Source organism: Galleria mellonella, unplaced genomic scaffold, assembly GCF_026898425.1.
Source record: "Galleria mellonella isolate WM207_F2 unplaced genomic scaffold, CSIRO_AGI_GalMel_v1 utg1073, whole genome shotgun sequence".
Lineage (NCBI taxonomy): Eukaryota > Metazoa > Arthropoda > Insecta > Lepidoptera > Pyralidae > Galleria > Galleria mellonella.
Window position 1 is genome coordinate 964,853 of NW_026441969.1, and position 15,300 is coordinate 980,152.

Genomic DNA, 15,300 nt, shown 5'->3' on the forward strand with positions numbered 1-15,300 from the left:
TACATATATACCATACATATAATAGTCATATTATCTACATTATACATAAACATACATATATACTTTATATTGTATAAAACATATGTTATACAATACGACGTAATGTCAGACGAAAAACTACTGAAATACAAACGAAATACCAACATCAGACGAAGCAAAACGTCTAAAACATATTACGATTCTAGGGATTCTAAATAAAAAGATATATATATATATATATATATATATATATATAATATATATATATATATATATATATATAACATATACTAACGCTTATATATATATATATATATATATATATATATATATATATATATATATATATATATATACCTGCCCATCCCGGCTTCGCACGAGTGGACATGTTCACAACATAAAAAAAGTGGTAATTGTTACATAACGATAATAGTTGGACATATGGGTTCGCGAAGTTTTTTGTAGTTATTGATATTTTCTGCAATATTGTACGACATACTTTTGTTCTATCACCAATAGTTTCCGCAGTGCACGCGACGAAAGATATTTTATAGCATTTTTTTACACCTTCAGATACGTTACTAAACTTTTAGTAAGGATCTCTAATATTTTCTAGCAATAAATATTACCTATGTTACTCAGAGTGAATGTAGCTATCTAATGGTGAAACAATTTTTGAAATCGGCAAAGTAGTTTTTGAGTTTATTCATAACAAACATACGTACACACAAAAATAAAAATCTTTCTTCTTTATAATAATAGTGTAGACATACTCAAGAAAAGAGTAAGTTGTTACGTTGTATCTTTTATTCTTACTAATACTACAGGCTAGAAAACTTCTTCATCATTTCAGCCATTATCTGCCACTACTGTACACAAGCCTCCCCCATAGACTGCCATAAAGAACAGTCCTGAGTCATCTACATCCACTGACTCCCTGCAATGCATTTCAGGTCGTCACTCCATCTAGTGGGGGGTTGTCCTACTTCCACTACCACTACTAGAATTAATACTATAATTGTGAATTTCTTTGATTGTTCTCTTTTTACATTTTAAAGGCTCAATCAGTCGTCACAAAATTTGGCAAATAGTACATATATTATTTTTGTTTCCTCAGTGTATTATTTCCTTGTAATTGTTTGTATTTATAATAAGTTTACTGTTGTAATCTTATGGAGGAAACAATAAAGAGTATCTATCTATTTTTTATTGAATGACGATTCTGCCTGCGCTATCAGTTACCATTCCATTATCATCCATTAATTATATATATATATATATATATATATATATATATATATATATATATATATATATATATATATATATATATATATATATATATATATACATCCCGATCACGTGACCCAAGTTGCTTGGGCTATAATTAAAAAAACTTTTAGAAGTTCCTCATTGAAACCATTTACATTCTTGTCGAAAATATTTTCTTTTTATAAAATGTTTAAATTCCAACCATTTCTTTCTTTAATTTCACTTATGTTTTTTTTATGGGTAAAAATGTCATGGTTACTCTGGCTGAACTATCGGTATACACTGCCGGAGTACCAGTGAGAGGTGATAGGAGAGGATGTAAAGGCAAGTCCGTTAGTCCATTGTGACGAATTCAATAATAAATTAGTCACGATAGTTTCCAGGGAGATCCGCATGGAGGTTGACCTTGTGATGGTCCCCCCTTTTTGTGTACCCCTTATAATAACTACCCTCTAAACTAACCTACACATGGAAAACCTACAAAGCCTAAGAAAAGCCTACGAAGGCTTTACCTAATGAAATCTATGAAAATATAATGAAAATCTACCCTAAAGAAAGGCCTAACACCCTCAATATAGCCCATACCTATATTGCTTTATATATCCCAAACATCCTATGAATCATATAAACCCTTACAATAAACATATAATATTGAACAGATCTTATAGTAGAACACTTGATCATTTGGCCAGATAAATAAATGTGTGATCGTCTAGTAATGTAGGACCCGTTGTGTGTGTAATAACCAAAAGGTTCTTTAATTGGTATATGATAGGAGTTAAATAATGAAGATGACTGATAAATCTTTAAGGATTAAGAATAATTAATGAATTATACTCATAATTCATGTAACTAGGAAGTTATGTTAATTTAATAGTAAATTACAGAATAACTGTAATAATAAAAAAATGGGGGAGCGGTCGGGCCCCTCACACGCCCGGACCAGTGGAAGACTTTCCAACTATCTATAACTCTTCCTCCTAAAAGGTAGGGAAGGGTATTACTATTTATTAATGCACTCTGATGGTAATAAGGGAATGAGTATTCTCAGTTCCAAACCAAACATAAGTACATTTACTTCAACATTACAGTGGCTCCACCAGCCCCACGATGCTTCCAGTATAAATTAGTGTTTGCCAGAGGCAAACGGATCGGAACTGAAATCCCAGGATCACTCCGACACGAGAGCTTACTCATGGGCGATGACCCTTTCAGTCCTATATGGCGACATAGAGATCACCCACTAACAGTACGAAACTGTTTCCCAGCGTCACCCTGTTACGAGCTTACTCAATGGGGGTTTCCCTTCGGCTCCACAAGAGATCAGACCAAGAAGCGAGATCACCCAGACACCAGAACTTACTTTGTTGGGACATAACCCTTCGGCCCTATAATGTGACATTAGAGATCACCTGTGAAGACAGTCCGATAGAGATGAAGATTTGTGTGATAGGGGATACCTTCCACACCCTGGAATTAGCCAAGCCATATAATGTTGATAATTGCTATATCATAACATAGCATTGTCAATTTAATATTATTTACTTAATACCAAGAATACTCAAGGTTCAAGTTAAATCTGTTGATTAGGCCGGAGCCTAAGAACGAGTAGTCCAACCCATAGGTCGAGAGCTACTAAAAGTAATGAGTGCTATTGAATGAACTATAAGTCCAGTCAATTATATATAATATTATTGTTGATTAACCACATTGTGAATTAACCAATTATTTATTCAGAGAGATATATCTAAAGGAACTATAAGTCCTTTAAAAGACACTGATTAATCACAAGTTAACAACATCTCGTGAAATAGCCAGTTGGGTTTTCTATAAGTTTGAGGACACTAAGTCCAACAAGCTATTATTGTTTTGAGAGTAATAGAGATCTTTTGTAGTATTTGTAGAGGTTTGATTAATCACATAGTGAAATAATCAGATTAAATAATTATGTAGCTTTATAGAAAGGACTATAAGTCCTAATTGGTTGTTGTCATAAGTACTGATAAATTACACATAAAGTGCCAGGTCAATTATTATATATAGGTATATAGGAAGGACAATAAGTCCTATTTGTGTATGTTGTAGTAGTAGAGGCAATATATTGTATAATTATAATGTAAAAGACATAGATTAAATATATATTTGTATAGAAAGGACAGTAGGTCCCATACAATTATTGTAGTTGTACTATAGTTATACTATATCTACTTCCTTTTAGTGTCTTAGTAAACCTATTTACTAAGAGGATTTCTCAGATAAACAAGTGTTTTAGTGTTTAAATCATCATGATTAAATCCCTAAGAAATTAGGTCTTTAAATAATTATCATATCATTTAAGTAAAATTTCTCATATAAATAATTCCAATATTTCCCCTACAGTTATTATAAATAAAGAAAATTATATAAATTTTCTATAGACTTAGATATAGAATCATAACGTGTATAATCTCCTTTTGTTTGACATCTGTCACATTAATGACGTATTGAATGACGTATTGATGTATTGAATTGAATTTTGATTATCTATCACAACTGTCAACGTAACAAATACTAGCAAGTTTGTTTATTTGTATTTGTTTAATATAATTAAATATAAAATCATCATATATCAACCGTAATATACAACTAAATTATCAGTGACATAAATAATCATGGTTTACACCAGAAATAATTAATAGTATCCAGTAATGTTGCAGTTTTATATTCATATCAGTAGCCAAGCTTACTTTCAAATTCAAGAATGAACAGAAGATTAGGAGTTTAACATTCTTATTGCAATTGTACTTGCAATAATATATACATACAGTACTAATTATCAAGAACATTTCTCAAATACATGTGTGGTGAAGATTTCCCAATATGCTATCTATTTGATTCCTAACCTCTAATGTAAATTTATTAAAGAAGTGAATAATCAGTGTTAGTGTTTGCTTTATTAATATTTAAAGTAATTGTCCTAACTTGATATTAATAGGATAATATCTCCTTGGACACAGTCCGACATAAACATATATCTCAATAATTAAATTTATAAAATACTAATATTATATTTTACTACTTGTATATCTCCATACTATTCCCATAAAATATTCAAAACATGTATATTAAATATAAATCCAGTAAATATTCACTAATATTAACCCTGTCTGAACTTGTCTAGTCAATATAGCATGAACAAACAACACACATACAAACCTTATCGCCAGGACAACTTCCTTTCTAAATATGAGTAAAATACATAACTCATACTTGTCATTTAGTACTAATTTTATACTGTATCTCATACCTAGTTAAAATTAACTATAGTCAGAGAATCCTTTAGTACATTTATTACCATTAGGAAATAAATCCACACCCATAATATCAGCATAATTAAATATTATTAGAAACCAGTAATACATACAGAATTGTTATTATCAGCTTGCTTACTACAATAAAATCAATATTAAAGTTTATAATAAATCAAGACAAATTATCTATTTACACAATACAGGCTTGTTTACCATAAACACCCCACAGTCACATGAATTTATCTACTAACACAATAATGTATTAAAAGTATTACATCCACATAAAATCACTTACAACAGTTAAGCTGTCTCTTTGTACATCTGGTGTAAAACAAATCCCCACATGTAGTCATGGATAATCAAATATAGACTAAGAATCATTAGTCTGGTCGACCGAGTAATGGTATAAAAACACTTCACCATGAAGCGTTAAGTATGAACAGATATTCCAAACCAACACTGTAATAGTGTAATAAATACAAATATTTCATCATCATCATCGTTTCAACCATCACCAACCCACGACTGAACACAGGCAATTTCCACCGACTGACACAAGGAACGGCCCCACAATACACATAAAACAGTCACTCCAAACAATGGAGGTAGCCCACACCGCACCTGCATTCACAGGGTCGCCACTCAATAACCCTCTCTCTCATCAATGGCTGTTTCCCAGCAATGAGACCAGACCATAGTCACTTTAGTCTATTATCCTCAATAAATAAATACTTTATAATAACTAGATATGAAACTAGTTAGTATTGTAATAGTTCAATAGTTGAATCAATAAGTATTTTCCAAAACTGGACAATTAGAACATTGAATCAAATTGATGAAGTTCTATCAAACGACCATATAATTGGATTTTGTATATGAGTAGAATAACGTAAGTACGTAAATTATATTGATGTAAACTTTGTTCAAATGTGATTGCATTTAACGATATACGCATTACCTAAAGGTATATGGACTCGACTAAATACGTATTTTAATAGTTGTTGGGAAAAATATTAAGTATAGACTTTGCCTGCGATCACAGTCAAAAATCTAACTACGTAGTAATAAATGGAACAAGCTCACCGGATTCTCCAGTCTTCTATTGATTAATTTCACACACTTAATCCATAGTGATACACTAAGATCTCAAACCCCTTCATCGAACCAGTCCCTCCTAGATCTATATCCTAGTTATTTTTTTATTTTATTGCGCAGTTCCTTAAAACACGACTCCCGCGCCATTTTTTCTTTTCTTTCTCCCTTTTTTTTTTTTTTTTTTTCTCACCTCGTAACGTCATAGATTATGTCACCGAAGGGTAGATATTTCAATAATCGGATTTAGCCTATTATTCGAACTGAACTTTTCTTTAAATTCAATTTAATTATATGTTAACGTATTTTGGTATTTTCTATTAAATTGATTATCGAATTTATAAAACTTTAAAGGCTCTCATAATTCTTATTAAACTGTGTTATATGCATCCTTTTTACACCTGATGAGAAAAAGGTAAACTATAATTTGGTTAATATAAAATATAATATATTTTTGTTTAATTTATTTAATTTTCTTGTGACGTCCACTACACTCTGGAAACACATCAAAGGAGTTTCCCTTCTGTGTCAATATTTCATATATGGTAACGTCTTCTCTGTATACTATTGTGAACCTTGACTTTAAAGTTTGTTTATATTAAATAGCTCAGCTTTCGCAGCGGTCACCCATAGGAACCCCTGTTTCTTTTCTATGTACTTATGGTATTAAACCTATTGTACTATAGGCGAACCGTCACAACCTGGTATGGTATATTGATAGCAATGGGGACTAACCTCCCCATTACTAACAATCCTTTCCCTCTAACTTCACTTAAGTTAATCAATTATTTATTTATTTATTTATTTACACTTTATTGCACCAAATAAAAAGAGAAATAACAAATACAGTAAATATTAATGAGAAGTGATACAAAAGGCGGCCTTATCGCTAAGCAATCTCTTCCAGACAACCTTTGGGTAGAGGACATTGAGAAAAAGACAAAGAGTAGGTGGCGCACTATTATATAAATATTATCATATACAAACATATATAGATACATACATACATATATACACATACATATATAATATATACACAATTAAATATATACATAACATACACATACTTAACAGCATACATACAACAGAAAAAAATGACGAAGGAAAACGAAGAGAGAACACAGGAAAATAGTACTAAAGTGAGATGTAGTAGGATTTAACAGAGGTTTTGAAGCTAGTGAGAGTCTGAGCGCACCGAATAGAGGTAGGTAGTGAGTTCCATAGGCGAACTGCCTGAACAGTAAAGGATCTAGAATAAAAGGAAGAAGAATGAGTGGGAAATCTAAGTCGGAGGTTATTGACACTGCGTAAAGTATGATCATTAGCCTCACTGAGAAACAAGAATCGGTCTTTTAGATAATCAGGAGCAGCAGGATTAAAAAGGATTGTGTAAAGAAGAGACAGGATATGCAGATTACGACGAAAACGGATAGAGAGCCACTTGAGTTGAGTACGAAATTGAGAAATGTGATCATATTTGCGAAAACCAAATATGAAGCGGATACATAAATTTTGGAGACGCTCAAGCTTGTTTAATTGCTCTTCGGTGAGGTTTTATGCTTACTGACTCAACTAATCTATACTAATATTATAAAGAGGGCGGGGAAAGGGATTGTTAGCAATGGAGTTTGACAGCCCCATTGCTAGTAATATGCTCTATTAGGTCGACCTCCACGTGGTTCCCCCTGGAAACCATCGTGAACAATTCTTGTTGAATTCGTCATGATGGGCTAACTGACTTGCTTCATCCTCACATATCATCCTTCACTGGTGCCCCGCCGGTGTATACCGATAGCGCGGGTGGGGTTACCATTCCATTAACATCCATTAGAAAAAAAAAATATAAAGAGGAAAGATTTGATTGTTTGTTGGTTTGTAATGAATTAACTCAAAAACTGGCTAATCAATTTTAAAAATTCTATCACCTATAGATAGCTACACTATCAGCCAGTAACTTATAGGCTATAATTACTTCCGAAAATCCTATCTATTCCAACTAAAACGAGAAGAATCGCTAGCAACTTTTAAACTAAAGAATAAATAATTGATTTAACTTATAAGATATTTATGCACGCGAGTAAAGCCACGGGAAAAAGTTAGTACAGAATATAAGTATCACGTACAATTTTAAAACATTTATAATTAAATACTACACAGGTTTCAGTGCAGACTGTAAAAAGGAAGCAGTTAAGAAAACCGCAAGAAAATTGTAGCGAGTCGAACACAGCCACGCGTACATTTCGTTCTAACTGCCGACACGTGTCCTGACTCACTCGCTAGAGGGCCCCCGAGGCGATCGAACTGATTTTTTAATGAAAGAAAATGGAATGGTGTCCCCGCCTACGCTGATAGCTTACGCTGGTCGGGTACAAATGAGGGACGATAGGTGAAAATGAAGCAAGACGAGTTCACCATGACTTGAGTACAATATTTTCCAGAATGGTAATTCATCGTGAAGGTCGACCCGGTGTAGGATATATGGGATAGACGGTCTCTGTTATCAACAATTTCCCCACTCTCTTATTCGCTTGGTAAAATATCAAATTAGCTTAAAATTTTGGCATAATGAAATGGGAAGCTTAAGAGTACGTGCGTGCGTGCGTGCGAGCACGCGTGCGTGCGTGCGCGCGTGCGTGCGCGCGTGCGCGTACGCGTGTGCGTGTGTGTGTGTGTGTGTGTATATATATATGTATTATGCCAAATGGCAAACAGATCTTCAAAAAATAAGCAAGAAACAATTATTAGAATAAGTTACTTAAAGTTTTTTAAAATTTTATGTTTGTTTTTAATGTACTAAGTTGATCTGAATAAAGGCTATATTATTATTATTATTATTAATTTATATTTTAAAATTATAAATGAATAAAATAGTTACAAGTTGATTTTATATGGAAAAAGGAAAAGTTCTAACTTACACTATAGTAACTAAATAATCCACGTTAATTTTAGTTAAACCCTTACCATAATAGTTAATGAAACTATTTAATCACACATAGTTACTTACGTATACTAAGTACAGGAGTTTATAACTAGTTTGATGTTTCTGTTGCATTTGACACATCGTTTGATCATATTCACAAAGCATTTGACTTATTAAATTGCTTTCTAAACATGCCACAATACTTCCTGCATTTCTTTTTAGTAACGTAATTACATTACAACGACCCACACGTCCAAAATTGTCCATTCGAACGATTCCATCAAATACATCGTGTTTAATCTCATTATTTGTCTATCTGGAGAATTCTTAATAGTATTTACACAATTAGAATCGAGTTAGCATTAGATATATTAGAGGTGGACTTTGCGAAATCGACTGCATCAGTTGTTTCTAATTCTGCTGACAAGCGGCTTGCGTGCGGGCGCTTTTAGTTTAAAACTTGGGAAAATTACAGCAGGGAATTATTCGATAAAGTATTGCAAACGTTCACAGATGATACAGTTGGATAAAGACTATTTATGTATGTACACCATGTATGTATACCATGTATGTATGGTAGTCACATGATTATTTACATATGTTGTTTTTAACACTAGTGTTTTTTATTAGATAGGTATTACTTATTGCGCCAAATAGCTACCGCTTTTTTTTCTCCTCTACCCAAAGGTTGTCTGGAAGAGATTGCTTTAACGGTAATACCGCCTTCTGTACTTTATATATGTAATATATATTTATATATAATTTTTAATTGGTGCAATAAAGAATAAATAAAATAAAAAAATAATCGACTATGAACGAAGGAGGAACAAGTCGAGGTAAAAGTACAAACTTGGCACCTCAAAACAATATGAGTATTAAATCTACTCTAACGCCTCACTGCTGCGCTTAAGTTCGTTTCATAAAAGGAGCATATTACTACTATGGGGGTAAATTATTGTTAATAAAGTGGTCTAATGGTCCAATTGCTAGTTTTTTTTTTATACAACTTAGAATGGCAAACAAGCTGACGGCCCACCTGATGGAAAGTGGTAACCGTCGCCTATAGACATGAGCAGTACCATTGGACATAACAGACTATACTGTTCTTCTCATGATAGTCCCTATGCGTTGCCATTCCTGAAGACTCAGGTGTTATTTCTTTGTAACCTGTAAATTTACGCCATATCCCACCCTTCAAACCGAAACACAGCCATGCAAACACAACTGCTTCACGGTTGAAACACGAATGGGACAGAGGTACCCAAGCAATCGACTTTTGTACAAAATTTCCCTCTGGTAAAGTAAACCTTAGTAAAGCTAGTAAACCCTTATCAGATTGACCGTCCCGTGGTCTCTCCACTACCTACTACTAACTATCGCGATTAAATCTAGATAGATTTATCACGATCAGCCACTGGTTTACATCGTCATCTATCCTTCACTGGTTTACCAATAACGCTACCGGGATTACTATTACATTTTCATCTTTTTTTTCTATCAGGAAGGTGGCAAAAAAGCATATAGTGAACGGTTCCTGTAGCCTGCAACAGTAAGGGGATCACGTGTGCGTTGCCGACCCTGACGAAACCTTACTATATTCTTTTTGAAGAAGTTACCACTTTCAATCAGGTGGGCCGTCAGCTTGTTTGCCATTCTATGTTGTATAAAAAAAAATCATTTCTGTTCATTTTCATTCAGAAATTAATTGATTACGCTATAGAACATATATCATCACGGAAGTTCTCTTACGGAATAATTGTTATTACTGACGAAGATTAAAATATACGAGAATAACGCGCGTCTGCAGAACGTGAATTGGTTTTAACGTTAATTTGCACAAAATAATACCCACCGTGAATATTCATTAGAGTACGAAATGAAGGCAGGACGATGTCTTCGCGTATTTTCAATTTGTATACAAATCAGCTGATCGTGGAGCTTAGCGGTGTTCGTGTCAGAAGCCGTGTATGAATGAATGATATATTACAGCACGTCAATACATTCAAGCGTGCTGATGATGTGATACCGGTAATCCCCTCGGGATGCTATACTATGGGTGTGAAACCTTTGTTACAATTTCCCATATGTAAATAATACGCTCCGTGTTTGGAAATACATTTTTAAATGCAGGACGTAATAATATGAAGAAGTATATAATGTCCTTAAAGCTTAAAGTCTTTATATACTGTAGAATAGTGTTTTTCAATGTGTGGGTCGCGACACCTTGGGGGGTCCCCGAGCCTCTAAAAGGGGGTCGCGGTTGGTCTCGAAGCAGTGAAAAATCAACAGTTCCGTAAATACATCCAGTAATCAATAATACATAATGAAGTATCTATAACAGACATGGATTACATGGCTGTTTTACATACTTTATTATGTTATGTACTTTATTATTTTATTTTCTCGATACCTAACTGTGAATATAAATACGACTGTACGGATTTCATAATTGTATTATAATAAAATTCATACACATTCGAAACCGTGGAGGGTAGGGGGTCGCAAGATATTTTTACATAATAAGGGGGTCGCGTCATGGAAAAGATTGAAAAAAACTGCTGTAGAAGAATCTAAAAGAACTGAGTACTATATTATGTAAATTAATGTTTAAAATTAAAACGATTGATTGGCTCGACACCGTTAAAGGATTAAAAAGGAATGGACGCAATGACTGATGCAACGGTACTATTGCGGTTTACAACCAACTTCAGAAAGAAGGAATTTCAGAATTCGGTTGTATATGTTATCTCATAAGTATGTCATAAGTATGTTTTACCAGAGGGAGACTTTGTACAAAAGTCGATTGCTTGGGTACCTCTGTCCCATTCGTGTTTCTACCGTGAAGCAGTTGTGTTTGCATGGCTGTGTTTCGGTTTGAAGGGTGGGATATGGCGTGAATTTACTGGGTACGGAGGAATAACACCTAAGTCCTCAGAAATAGCAACGCATGGGGGGTATCATGGGCGAAACAGTATACTCTGTTATGTGCATGTTACTGCTCATGTCTATAGGCGACGGTTACCACTTTCCATCAGGTGGGCCGTCAGCTTGTTTGCCATTCTAAGTTGTATAAAAAAAATGACATTTATAAAACGATTAGGAAAATTCATTTTTCATCTGAAAATATATACTTACAGTATATTGATGTACTTAAAGATATACTTTCCACTTTGGGGGGTTTGCCAATAGTTGCAATGCTTGGCAGGCGGATTGGCTACCGCAGTTATTGTTTTAAGAGAGATTCTGCTGCCCATTCCTCGCCCTCCTTAGTCGCCTCTTACGACAGCCACGGAAAAGAAAGAGTTGCCAAATCTATGCCGGGACTACACAGCAATTTGTGGGATACAATCTCAATAATCGTTATGGGAAACGAACCGCACGATATTACTGTGTTTATAAAGCGTGGTAATTTATTGCGTCATAGGGTCGCTCGTCATACGAATGTCATTAAAGCGTAAAATCAAACATTTTATTCACGCACTCAATGTAACAACTTTGCTGTAAAAGCCAATTACGGTTTTGCATGTTCAATATTATCACGGATTCAGGGCTTAAGGGACCGCCTCTTTACTGTAATGCATCAGGCTTGTTCGCAGATGGTTGGATTAGGAGCTAGTCAAATGAAACCTCTGACGCAGTTCAGAGGTCTATTTTTGTAACTGTATCTATGTTAGATTTTTAACGCTAAACCTAGGATTGCATCAATCTCTGGCCAGGATTTGTGCATCATACAATGAAATTAATGCCAAATTACCTGAAATTTATATTTTTTTATATAACTTAGAATGGCAAACAAGCTAACGGCCCACCTGATGGAAAGTGGTAACCGTCGTCTACAGACATGAGCAGTATCATGGACATAACAGAGTATACTGTTTCGCCCATGGTACCCGTCATGCGTTGCCATTCCTGAGGACTCAGGTTTTATTTCTCTGTACCCTATAAATTCACGCCATATCCCACCCTTTAAATCGAAACATAGCCATGCAAACACAACTGCTTCACGGTAGAAACACGAATGGGACAGAGATGCCCAAGTAAACGACTTTTGTACAAAGTCTCCCTCTAGTTAATTGATGGGAGTGAATGCGAAAATAACTGCGTATAGAGAAGAATGGAAGAGAAAAACATATAACGCCGACCCCAAAAATTAATTGGGATAAGGATAGAAAAATAAGAATGATGAAATATATATTATATTAAGGCATGTAATTATAAGGCAAAATTTCATGAAAGATTAATGACAACAAGTAATCATATTGTAAAGACTGTATTCCTCACTGCATACCTGACGACAAAAGATTTTATAATGAAATAATTTAAATTCGTATTTTATAATTAATGTATATTTTACAAATAATAATAATAGTTTGTATAATTAATAATGTAATAATATAAACTATGGGTATATACCTGAAAATAAAGAGATTTATTATTATTATATTATATATATTAGTATAAATTCTATTAGAAGTCAAAAACCGTACGCATTAAAACCAGTAATGGAGCGTGAAAATTAAGCTCTTTTTGAAATTTCTTGACAATCCTTGGGATGATAATGTATAAAGAAAATAAAAGTATGCGTACAAAGTTGCAATATAAACTATTTATGTTAAAATGTCTCCACCCTACTTCAAATATTGTAAGTATATATTTATTAATACATATTGATACCGTGCTATTGTAACTCTCCCCTCTATTCTGTAGCGGAAAATAATATTTAACTCAAATATTTGTCCGCTTACTAACAACATAAAAATCCCATAGCGAATACAAATATTTGTGCATTAAATGGCATCATTTCATGTCAACATAATCTCCGTTCGTAGATCGGTATAAATGTCGTTTGATTGACGCCATCAAATATTGTACATGATGAAAATCACCGCATTATCATTGAACGTTTTTCACAGAGAAATGTGGGTCGAAACACGAAAGAAAAATTATAGCTTTCATAATAAGTTGACAGCTGGACGCCTTCTGTTTTTAATAGCGGCTCAAAAAAGTTTCACTGGGATAAATGTTCGAATTCAATTGCGGGAATCCCTTAAAATAATTTTCATTTCGTTCCGTATACCATACATAACGCGTACACGTACTCGCGGCGAAGCGTGTTGCAGTAAAGGTCTACAAGTTCTACAGATCTTCACTAATTGCTTTCACGTGAGCCTTTGCCTTCTAATTAATTTCCTTTATGTACAAATGTACAGCTCCGTATGTTTCTCAGTTCAAAACATGTAACGAAGGAAGTCTCCTTGTAACACATGGTACAATAATGAAATGAAGACTAGAGAAATTATTAAAGACTTGTAAATTGCCACAAGGAATGGGTATTTAGTTATTAATATCATTTGAAGTTCGAGCTACGAGTATCTCCGACTGAAATCTCTAACACTATATGACATACTAGGTCTTTTGTGCTTGCCCTCTTCTAAAGTCTAATTGCGTCACTTTTTGTCAACAATAATCTCAATTGCCTCTCAAAGAAATGAAAAAGTAAAATAAATCACAGTGAAACCTTAAAATAAATAAAGTCCTATAGTCCTTATTCTTATACCTGTACCAAGCTGCCTGACTAGCCTGGAAATAAAAGGTCAATATCCTGCCCTTGAGAAGAAAAACTAGTGCCCCTCCTGGAATGATAACAATCAACAATAGTATGATCTCAAGGAAATGAGAATACACTATATAATATTTTCAGACAAAACAGAATGAAAAGATCTGTGTGCAATTTTTTCAATTAAACTGACACCATATTTGATGGTAAATGATAACCATCACCTATAAACATAAACAGCACCATGTACCTATGTATATGTACATAATGTACCTATGGATTTCCAATTTTGAGCTCTAAGGTAATATGCTTCCGTAGTCCATACCTAATAATTTCGCTACCATATCCTCCAAACTGAAATGCCACACACAGCCATGCAAGCCCAACAGTTTGACTGCAGAAACACGAGTGGGGCGGAATTTTTACGACCAAAAAATACGCAAAATTCCATGGTTCCAAACAACTTCTATTCCACTGCGCAAGGCTTGTTTATTTAAATTAGCATAGATATAATATAGAAATATATTACAGCAATAAACCGTGGAGATAAGTAATTAATGGAAACTACATAATGAGTGGTAATTAGATTAATCTGTGGTAGGCTCTCTAAAGATATAGTTAAATGCAATTATGGTTATTTCTCCCTCAGCTCTAATTATAATTTCATGTTTTGAATTTATATATTATATATATATATATAATATAAAGCTAAAATAATATAGAGCTTATGTCTAAAATTTTCCATAATAAGTTATATCTGCTGTTGATGGACCCAAAATTGATGTCAATGTGATCGCTGTGAGCATTTAGAATCCTACATAATGTGGGTACAGGCGAGTTGGCTCCTAACACCGTTTTTTTTAACGAAGAACATAAAGGTGTTATCTGTTTTCGAGGTATACTAGAGGGAATACGAAAGTTAAACGGTTGAAGCATTTGTGGACAATCTATGTGTTAATATTTTAAAACCAAAAGAAATGTCAATAAAATCTCTGCATTTTTCTAATGAGATGATATGAAAATGCCTCTGCTTGTCAATGTAAGAGGAGTTTATATAAATAATACCTAACTTCTGGTGGTGGGGAAAGGGATTGTTAGTAATGGAGACTGAGAATCCCATTGCTAGCAATATACCCAACCAGTTCGACCTCCTTGCGGTTCTCCCTGGAAACTATCATGGTTAATTTCTG

The 15,300-nt window shown here is 33.8% G+C and overlaps 1 protein-coding gene across 1 annotated transcript in view; it reads right to left on the bottom strand.

The window, feature by feature from the left end:
* The window catches only part of LOC113516532 (uncharacterized), a 34,482-nt gene that overhangs the window by 14,199 nt on the left and 4,983 nt on the right, over nt 1-15,300 (bottom strand). The window lies entirely within an intron of this gene.